This window comes from Vicugna pacos, chromosome 10 (assembly GCF_048564905.1).
Source record: "Vicugna pacos chromosome 10, VicPac4, whole genome shotgun sequence".
Taxonomy (NCBI): Eukaryota; Metazoa; Chordata; class Mammalia; order Artiodactyla; family Camelidae; genus Vicugna; species Vicugna pacos.
This window is the reverse complement of record NC_132996.1, coordinates 40,255,384-40,264,231: the sequence shown is the minus strand read 5'-3', so window position 1 is coordinate 40,264,231 and position 8,848 is coordinate 40,255,384. Positions and strand designations below refer to the sequence as shown.

Sequence of the window (8,848 nt, the reverse complement as noted above, 5' to 3'; positions counted from 1 at the left end):
TATTTCTATTGCTTGGGTAGATTGCCCTAGGAGAACACTGCTGAGACTTATGTCAGAAAATGTTTTGCCTGTGTTTTCTTCTAAGAGGTTTATAGTATCTTGTTTTATGTTTAAGTCTTTAAGCCATTTTGAGTTTATTTTTGTGTATGGTGTTCTAATTTCATTGATTTACATGTGGCTGTCCAGTTTTCCCAAGACCACTGGTTGAAGAGACTGTCTTTTCTCCATTGTATATTCTTGCTTCCTTTGTCAAAGATTAATTGACTGTAAATCTGCGGGTTTATTTCTGGGCTCTATATTCTGTTCCACTGATCCATATGTTTTTGGCATGTTTTTGTGCCAAAATCATGCTGTTTTGATTACTGCAGCTCTGTAGTATAGTCTGAAGTCTGGGAGGGTAATACTTCCATCTTCATTCTTTTTCTTCAGTATTGCTTTGGCAATTCTGGATCTTTTGTGATTCCATATAAACCTTAGGATTATTTGTTCTAGTTCTGCAAAAAATGTCCTGGGTAATTTGACAGAGATTGCATTAAATCTGTAGATTGCTTTAGGCAGTACGGCCATTTTAAAAATAATAATTCTTCCAATCCAAGAACACGGGATATCTTTCCATTTCTTTAAGTCATCTTCAATTTCCTTAATCAGTGTTTTGTAGTTCTCTGTGTATAAGTCTTTCATCTCCTTGGTCAGATTTATTTTTGAGCATTTTTATTTTTTTGGATACAATTTTAAAAGAGATTGTTTCTTTACTTTCCTTTTCTGATACTTCATTGTTAGTGTAAAGAAATGCAACTGATTTCTATATGTTAATCTTGTATCCTGCTACCTTGCCAAATTATCAGCTCTAGTAGTTTCTGTGTGAAGCCTTTAGGGTTTCCTATATATAGTATCACATTATCCACATATAGTGACAATTTTACCTCTTCTCTTCCAACTTGGATCCCTTTTTCTTGTCTGATTGCTGTGGCTAGGACTTCCAACACTATGTTGAATAGAAGTGGTGAGAGTGGGCATCCTTGTCTTGTTCCAGATTTTAGCAGGAAGGCTTTCAGCTTTTCACCATTGGGTATTATGCTGGCTGTGCGTTTGTCATAAACAGCTTTTAGTATGTTGAGATACATTCCCTCTAAACCCACTTTGGTAAGAGTTTTTATCATAAGTGGATGCTGAATTTTACAGATGCTTTTTCTGAATCTATTGAGGTGATCATGTGATTTTTGTCCTTTCTTTTGTTTATGTGGTTCCCTTCCATTTTGATATCCAAGAAGATCAAAACTGAATTTGAGGCTCAAGTGCAGTACTCTAGAGGCCCCTGTGGTCTTTTGTCCCTTGGACAGGTGGGACAGGACAGTGGTTGAGGGCCTCAGTTCCAAAATCAAACTAGAGTTAAAGACTGGCTCTACCACTTACTAGCTCTGTGACCTTGAACATTGTATTTAAGCTGAGCCTCAGCTCCCTATACCCCAAAACAAAGAAAATAATTGCACCTACCTCACAGGACTTTTTAAAGGAGTAAATGAAATAATGTACACAAATTCCTTTGCATGCAGCAAGAACCCAATAAACATCAGCTGTTATTATTAAGCCCCGGTCTTGTCTCTCCAAGTTTATTTACATTTTTCTTCGTCCTGATTCTCTATCCTTATTGATATTTTAACATTGTTTTATGGTTTCTTCTCCTGTGGTAAGCAACCTGAAATCCTTTGTGGATTGGGGTAGGTTATAAATAAGTAAGTAAATAAATAAAAATCTGGCTAGGGGAACATTTTCACTGAAGCAAAACATTTCATTACTGATAGAATGAAACGCAAGTGAGGTCAAAAGCAAGAAATATTGACTCTAATAGTCCATCAAAAACCACCAGCAAGACACTCTCTGATTACTCAGACCATCTTTCTCTCTTCCAAAACCCTCTTCCTCCCTCCATCAAGAGAGGGTAAATGAGTCACACAAAATGACTCAAGAAGCCTAAATCCTCCTAAACTCACAACTGCTTCATTGCCATGGGCCTCACAGAACTCTCCTTCTTTCTTGTCAGAGACGAGAAAGGAAATGGATGGGGTCACTTTCCATGGTGAAGGGGTTAGGGAAGAGGGGTGCTCGCTGAGTACAAAGAGTCAGATGTAGGTTGGAATCTCATTACTGCCATTAATTAGTGAGCACTGGAGCCACAGGGAAGGCCCTGGACCTCTCTGTGCCTCAGTTTCCTCGTGGGTAATAACAGAATCTCCCTTTTAAGGTGCTTGCGAAGATGAAAGGAGAGAGTACACAGAAGCAATATGGATAGCTTATTTGTAAAGCCCTCAATGTTAGACTTTCTTTCCTTAACTGCACCCCAGGGCAACACTCAATGGACTAGGGGAAGCAGGAACACTTAAGAGGGTGTACAGGGCAGAAACAGAGTGAGAAGACGAGTTTAGGTATATCCTCATGTGATAGAAACTCCCTACAAGAAGCAAAGGAGAAAGAAAATTTTTGACCCCCTACTATTTTGAGGTATTCTGTCTCACTCCTTCCTTGCCACAACCCTTTGAGATGGGCATTGTTATTCACACCTGACCTCTGGGGCTGGGCTTTGAACCCAGAGCACACAGGCAGGAATGCTTAGGAGGCAGCTCCGGACTTCTAAAGTTGACTTTATGAAGGGTAACCGCTAGCCTCTACCATAGGGCATCAAAGGCACCACTGACAGAAATCTGCAAGGTCCCGCCCCTCCTGGAGTGCCATGCCTCTGTGACTCCCATGCTGGCTTCAGCAAGAATCTGAGTCAGGGTGACCTTGCCGAGGCTCCCTCACCTCATCAGCCACGAGGGTCTCTGTGCTATGAGCTTGGGCTTTGGAATTAATTAAATCCTAACTGGAAACACACACCCCTCACATATTTACTGTAGGACCTTAAGTAAGTCACTTACTCTTTCTGGTTTCTCTTCTGAAACTGTGATATCAAAATGCCTGCCTCGCAAAGCAGCCATGAAGATTAAATAGTGCATTGAAAGCATACAAGACAGTGCCCAGCAGCTACTAAATGTTCATTTATGGTAGCTGATACTGTCACACTGACACTGTCTGGGAAAAATCAGCTCTATGCTGAATGACAGAGATGATGCTTTCAGGTGGGGAGAGCAGGCCCTTGAGCACTGGCTGACATGTCTACCCAAGCTTTCAGACAGACCAAGCACCATGGCCTGGTTATCTAGCATTTGATCCTTCTCCTTGTCCCACAGGAAACTACTTATGGATAACAAGACCCAGCTGGGCTCTGTGCCCCTCCTAGGGAAAAAAAAAAGATAATCAAGGCTCAGCCCAGGGCTGCCCATTCACTGCCCTGTGTCCAAAACATGTATTGATAGTGCCTTCTGTGCTGGTAACTGGAGAGAGAGGAGACACAGCCCTACCCCAGGACTTCATGGCACACTTGGGTGAAAAGACAACAAACTGCTATTACAGTAAACAGAAAGGAATGAGGTCTGAGCATCCTTGGGAATATGAGAGAAGGCTCTATGGAGAAGGAGGAATTTGAACTGGAACTTTAAAATTAGGTGAGACATGGGGAGATGGCATTCCAGGCTGAAAGCACAGCATGAACAAAGTCTAGAAACAAGAAAACACAGGATTTAAAGAACAGAATAGTGTGGTAAAGCTGGAGAACCAGGATGCCAGAGGACTAAGGTGAGAGCTCAATTGAAGGGCCAGTGAGCCTTCAGAGCAGGGAAAACAAAATAAAGGTCATGACTATCATGGAGAAAATGAGGGGAATTGGCCTGCACTTAAAATAGGGTGGAACTTCTAGAGGCAGGTGCCAGGATGATGGAGTAGAGACTCACAGCTCGCTCTCTCCCACAAATACACCAAGAATTACATCTACAAACCCACTGAATCGCACAGAACACCTACTGAAATGTGGCAGTGTCTCTTGCTTCGAAACACAGGAAGATTCTCACAAAATCCAGTGAGAGGAAAAAAGAAAAAAATCGGAGCAAGACCAGTCCTGCAGGGAGGGAGCAGAAAAGAAAGAAAGGCACCCTCACGCTGGGACACCCCTTCTCCAGCCAGGAAGTCAGAGGGGACAGAAGCAGAGCTTCTGAGGCTTGGAGGGGAGAGCGGCAGCCGCTTGGCAGACAGAACTAAGATAAATGGGCACGGAGGGCCCCTGCGATCCCCAGCCCTAGACGCAAGCCAGGAGGGCAAGTCGGGACTGGCTGCTGGAGATCGGTGAGGAGCCCAGGGAGGCGGCTGGGCCCACTGCACAGAGGCAGCCTCAGGGGACTGGAGGGCGGTGTGAGCTCTGGCTGAGGGTGTGTGCGGAACAGAACAGCCTAGGACCCTCATAAAAAAGCACTACTGCTGGTGTGTGTGGGGTGGAGGGGTGCAGCAGAGCAGTGTCATAGCCCCTGACTCCACTTGGCTCTGTTGTTGGTGTGTTCTCGCGAAAAGAGAGGTGGGGCTTGGTCATAACCATTGCTGTTGCAGAGGCTGGGCTGAAAGCTGAATCCATACCCAGTGGCCCTGCAACTTCACAGGCAGAACTGAGATTTGTTTACAGCCCCAGGCAGAGAGGGTGGATTTGCTCTCTCTGGACCCTTTGTGGACCCACGCCTCTGGGATGAACAGGCAGTGAGTGGAGTTCTGGTGCACAATGGGGGCAAGTACAGGTATATATAGCATGCCGGCGTACTGTACCATACTTGGAGGTGGGGCTGGGGTCTGCACTGACCCTGCAGCACACCACAGATTCGGGTGTGTGACTGTATGCTCACTACAGCGGGCCCTAGCACCTGACAATGGCGGATCCGCCCTGGTGGTTCCTGAGGTCCAGAACCTGAGGGACACCAGAGTGGGTGGCCAACATTCCCACAACTAAGGTGGGGACAAAGGCAGCGTCAACAAAGAGTACTTTCTAAGCCCGCATAACAAGCGACAGACAACACCACAGAGGGCACTTCCCAGTGGACATCTCCTGTAGAGGTATACTCAGTGACTCTCTTCCCACCTGATGCGCTCCAACCCTGCCTACCACATACCACAGCTCAGAAATGGGTCTAGAAGCCTCTATTCCAGCAACAGGGGAACAGACTTGGTCCCTGTTAAGGCTGTGACAGCCACAGAACAAAAAAGAGGCCCCGCTCAACAACAACAATCAGGGCAGCCTATAAATATCACAACACCAGCCACATCCCCAGTCAAAGGGGTAACAGCCAACACGCATGGAAGAAAGATGTGGCAACCATCCCTACTAAAAACAGCCCTCGTAACAAAACTATTAGATGCACACAGTCTACACAGGAACACTCCCATTTTAAATAAAAACAAACAAACAAACAAGAAAAAACAGCCCTTCAAGACCACAGTAGATAACTGATACTCCTAAACCCATACAGCCAGAGAAATATAAGTAAAATGAAGAAGCAGAGGAACCACTCCCAATTAAAAGAACAAGAGAAATCCACTGAAAGAATGAACAATGAGATAGACCTCGACAATCTACTAGATCATGACTTCAAAAAGGGGGTGATAAAAGCACTGAAGGAAGTAAGAGAGACTGTGAATAGAGACAGAGAATACTATAAAAAGGAAACAGAAACTATAAAGAGGAGCCAATTAAAAACAGAAAACTCAATGGCTGAGATAAGAGCCAAGCTAAAGGGAGTCAAAAGCAGACCAGATAATGCAGAGGAATGAATAAGTGACTTAGAAGACAGAATAACAGACAGAAAAGCAAGTAAAAACCAATGAAAGCAATATAAGGGAGCTATGGGATAATATAAAGTGTGCCAACCTACACATAATAGGGGTCCCAGGAGAGGAAAAAGAAAAGGTGATTGAAAAGTATTTGAAGAAATCACGACTGAAAACTTTACAAACCTAAAGAAGGAAACAAATATCCAAGTACAGAAAGCACAAAAGGTCCCAAACAAGAACCCAAACTGACCTACACCAAGACATATTATAATTAAAAGTTAATTATAAAGAAAGTTACAGATAAAGAAAGGATTCTAAAGGCAGCAAAAGAAAAACAAAGAGTTAGTTCCAAGGGAAACCCATAAGGCTATCAGCTGATTTCTCTACACAAACACTGCTGGCCAGAAGGGAATAGCAAGATATATTCAAAGTCCTGAATAAGAAAAAACTGCAAACTGGGATACTCTACCCAGCAAGACTATCCTTTAGAGTAGAAGGAGAGAGAAAGAATCTCACTGACAAGGGAAAACCAAAAGAATTCAGCAATACTAAATCTATCCTAAAAGAAATACTGAAAGGTCTACTCTAAATAGAAAAGAAGCATGAAGCTATAGAAACAAGAAAACCTTAAGCAGAAATGTGGTAACTACAATGAGTTACAAGAGAATAAACATGAAGATGTAAAAAAAAAAAAAGGACATCAAAATCATAAAAGGTAGGAGAGGGGAGCAAGAAAATATAGATTTTTTTCTCTCCTTTTTCTTTCTTTTTTTTTTCTACATTCTTTTTAGGATGTGTTTGAACCTACATGACTACCAGTCTAAAGCAAACAGATATAGTAAAGGGTTAACATACTTGAAAAACAAAGTAACCACAAATCAAAACCATGCAATAGAGTCATAAAAACAACAACAAAAAAACCCAAGCTAATACAAAAGAAAATTATGAAACCAGAAAATACCATATGGTATCACTTATAAGTGGGATCTAAAAAAAAAAAGATAAATGAACTTATTTACAAAACAGAAACACACTCACAGACATAGAAAATAAACTTATGGTTACCAGCAGAGGAAGAGGGTAGGAAGGGATAAATTGGGAGTTCGAGATTTGCAGATATTAACATATATGTATAAAACAGATAAACAAGTCATACTGTATAGCACAAGGAACTATATTCAATATCTTGTAGTAATCTATGGTGAAAAAGAATATGAAAACGAATATATTTATGTTGATGTACAACTGAAGAATTATGCTGTACACTAGAAACTGACACATCACTGTAAACTGACTATACTTCAATAAAAATATGTATTAAAAAAATAGGGTGGTCATGAAAGGCCTCTGCGGTGACAGTTAAGAGGTAAAGGAGCAAGCCATGTGACTAACTTGGGAAAGTTCTAGGCAGAGAAAATAGCAGTGCAAAGGTCCTGAGGCCACAGGGTGGCTGCCATGTTGGTGATGCATTAAAATGCCCGTGTGACTGGAATGGAAGGAAGTGAGGTTAGAGAAATAAAAGGGAGCCAACTCATGGGAGGCCTTGCAGGCCATGATAGGGGCTTTAGCTTTCACTTGGATGCCTGGAGAGCCACTGTAAGATTTCCAGTAAAGGAGCGATTTGACTTATGTTTTAAAAGGATAGCTCTGACTGCTGCGTAGAATCAACTGCAGGAGGCAAGGGTGGCAGCAGGGAGACCAGTAAGGAGCTACTGCAGAAATCCAGGCGAAAGAGGACGATGGTTAGAACCAGGACGGCGACGCTATGATGGTGAGCCTGGGTTTCCCCATATAGAAACGAAGCTTAGGATCGTGGCCCTGCGTGCCTCCTAACGTCTCAAAAATCCCCCGCCAGGATGGAATGGCAGTGAGGTGCCAGCCTGGGGAATGTTGGACTATGGGGCGCGTGGGCAGCTCCTTGCGCGTACGGACCCCTGGTGCCCACCAGAAAGCCTAGACAGGTTCGCGCCCCGGGGCACGCGCCAGCAGAGTGAGACGTGGTGGAGGGAGGTTTTGCTCCTCAGAGACTGAACAAGGAAAGGTGGCAAGGCGAGTGCCTTCTCCGAGTCGTCCTGGAGCGGGTTCTGTGCACCCGGCACTGTGTGCTCCCCGGTATGGAACCACTCCGCTTGTGCATGTGTGGCAACGGCTTCCTGAAGGCAACATTCACAGAGCGCCACAGCACCCCCTCCATGGAACTCCCCCCCCCCCCCCGGCTATGACCCCTTTGTCTCGCTTCCCCTACCTCTATATGCCTGCCTGTCCGTCCTGCACCGGGTTGAGCGCGCACTGCCCCGCCGGGGTCCCTCTGGCGGCTGCCGTAGCGGCGCAGCCCAGGCCCGGGGCTCCCAAGAGGAGAAAATCATGAATGAAATGGATGCGGTGCTCCCGCTCCCCCGCCTTCCCTGTCCAGGCAACCTCAGCGCGGGGGCGGCGCCTGCGGGGACTCCAAGCGAAGTTGGGGGGTGGGGGCGCCCGAGATCCGGATTGGGGATTAAGGGTCTGTGATTCGGCCCCTCTCGGGCCCTGGGCGCCGCCGGAGCTCCCCGCCCCCCACGCCCGTCAGCCCCGCGGGCCCTGCGCAATTCCCGGGGAGCGGCGCAAGCCCGCCCGGGGGCGGGGCGGAGCCGGGGCTGAGGGTGCCGAGCGGACCCCGCGGCTGCGCCGGCAACTCCGCAGCCCCAGCACATTTGGTGGGGCGGTTGGGCGAGGGAGCGCGCACGGAGCGCGGGACGGAGCGCCGAGCGGACGGACCGACGGACGGACGCCCCCGCACACGCAGACGCACAGAGCTCGGCGCGGTCCCTGTCACACACACACACACACACACACACACACACTCGCGCAGACATATACAGGGACACACGCACACTCGCGCGCGCACATCCTCCCGCCAGCCTGCCCGCCAGCTCGCCGGCGCCCGGAGCCCGCTCTGGCTGGTAAGTGCGGCGTCTCTGTCGGCGCCTTTGTGTAGGGAGCCAGAAGGTGGAGGGCGCGGGGTCCCTCCCAGGGAGGCCCCGCAACTGTGACCTCCTCCAGACCCCAGGGCTGGGAAGCCGGCGCCCGCCCCCGCCACGCCCCCATGGGGCTCACGGCGCCCCCGGACTGGGGGAAGGGTCCCCCACGCCCGGGAGGGGAACCGGCGCTGAATAGCTGGGAGGGAGCA

The 8,848-nt window shown here is 46.9% G+C and overlaps 1 protein-coding gene and 1 long non-coding RNA gene across 4 annotated transcripts in view; one reads left to right on the top strand and one right to left on the bottom strand.

The window, feature by feature from the left end:
- LOC116282052 (uncharacterized) overlaps window positions 1-8,201 on the bottom strand; it is a 58,603-nt gene extending 50,402 nt beyond the window's left edge. The window contains exon 1 of the long non-coding RNA XR_004191510.2: window positions 7,928-8,201. This is a non-coding gene — a long non-coding RNA (uncharacterized lncRNA). The remainder of the gene's footprint in view (window positions 1-7,927) is intronic.
- PTPN5 (protein tyrosine phosphatase non-receptor type 5) overlaps window positions 7,382-8,848 on the top strand; it is a 57,074-nt gene continuing 55,607 nt past the window's right edge. The window contains exon 1 of one of the 3 annotated variants that reach the window (XM_031681102.2): window positions 7,382-7,453. The gene's annotated coding sequence lies outside the window, so the exon portion shown is untranslated. Of the gene's footprint in view, window positions 7,454-8,307; window positions 8,622-8,848 lie in introns of those variants that run through there. The other 2 variants (XM_015243614.3, XM_006209289.4) reach the window with 2 other exon arrangements.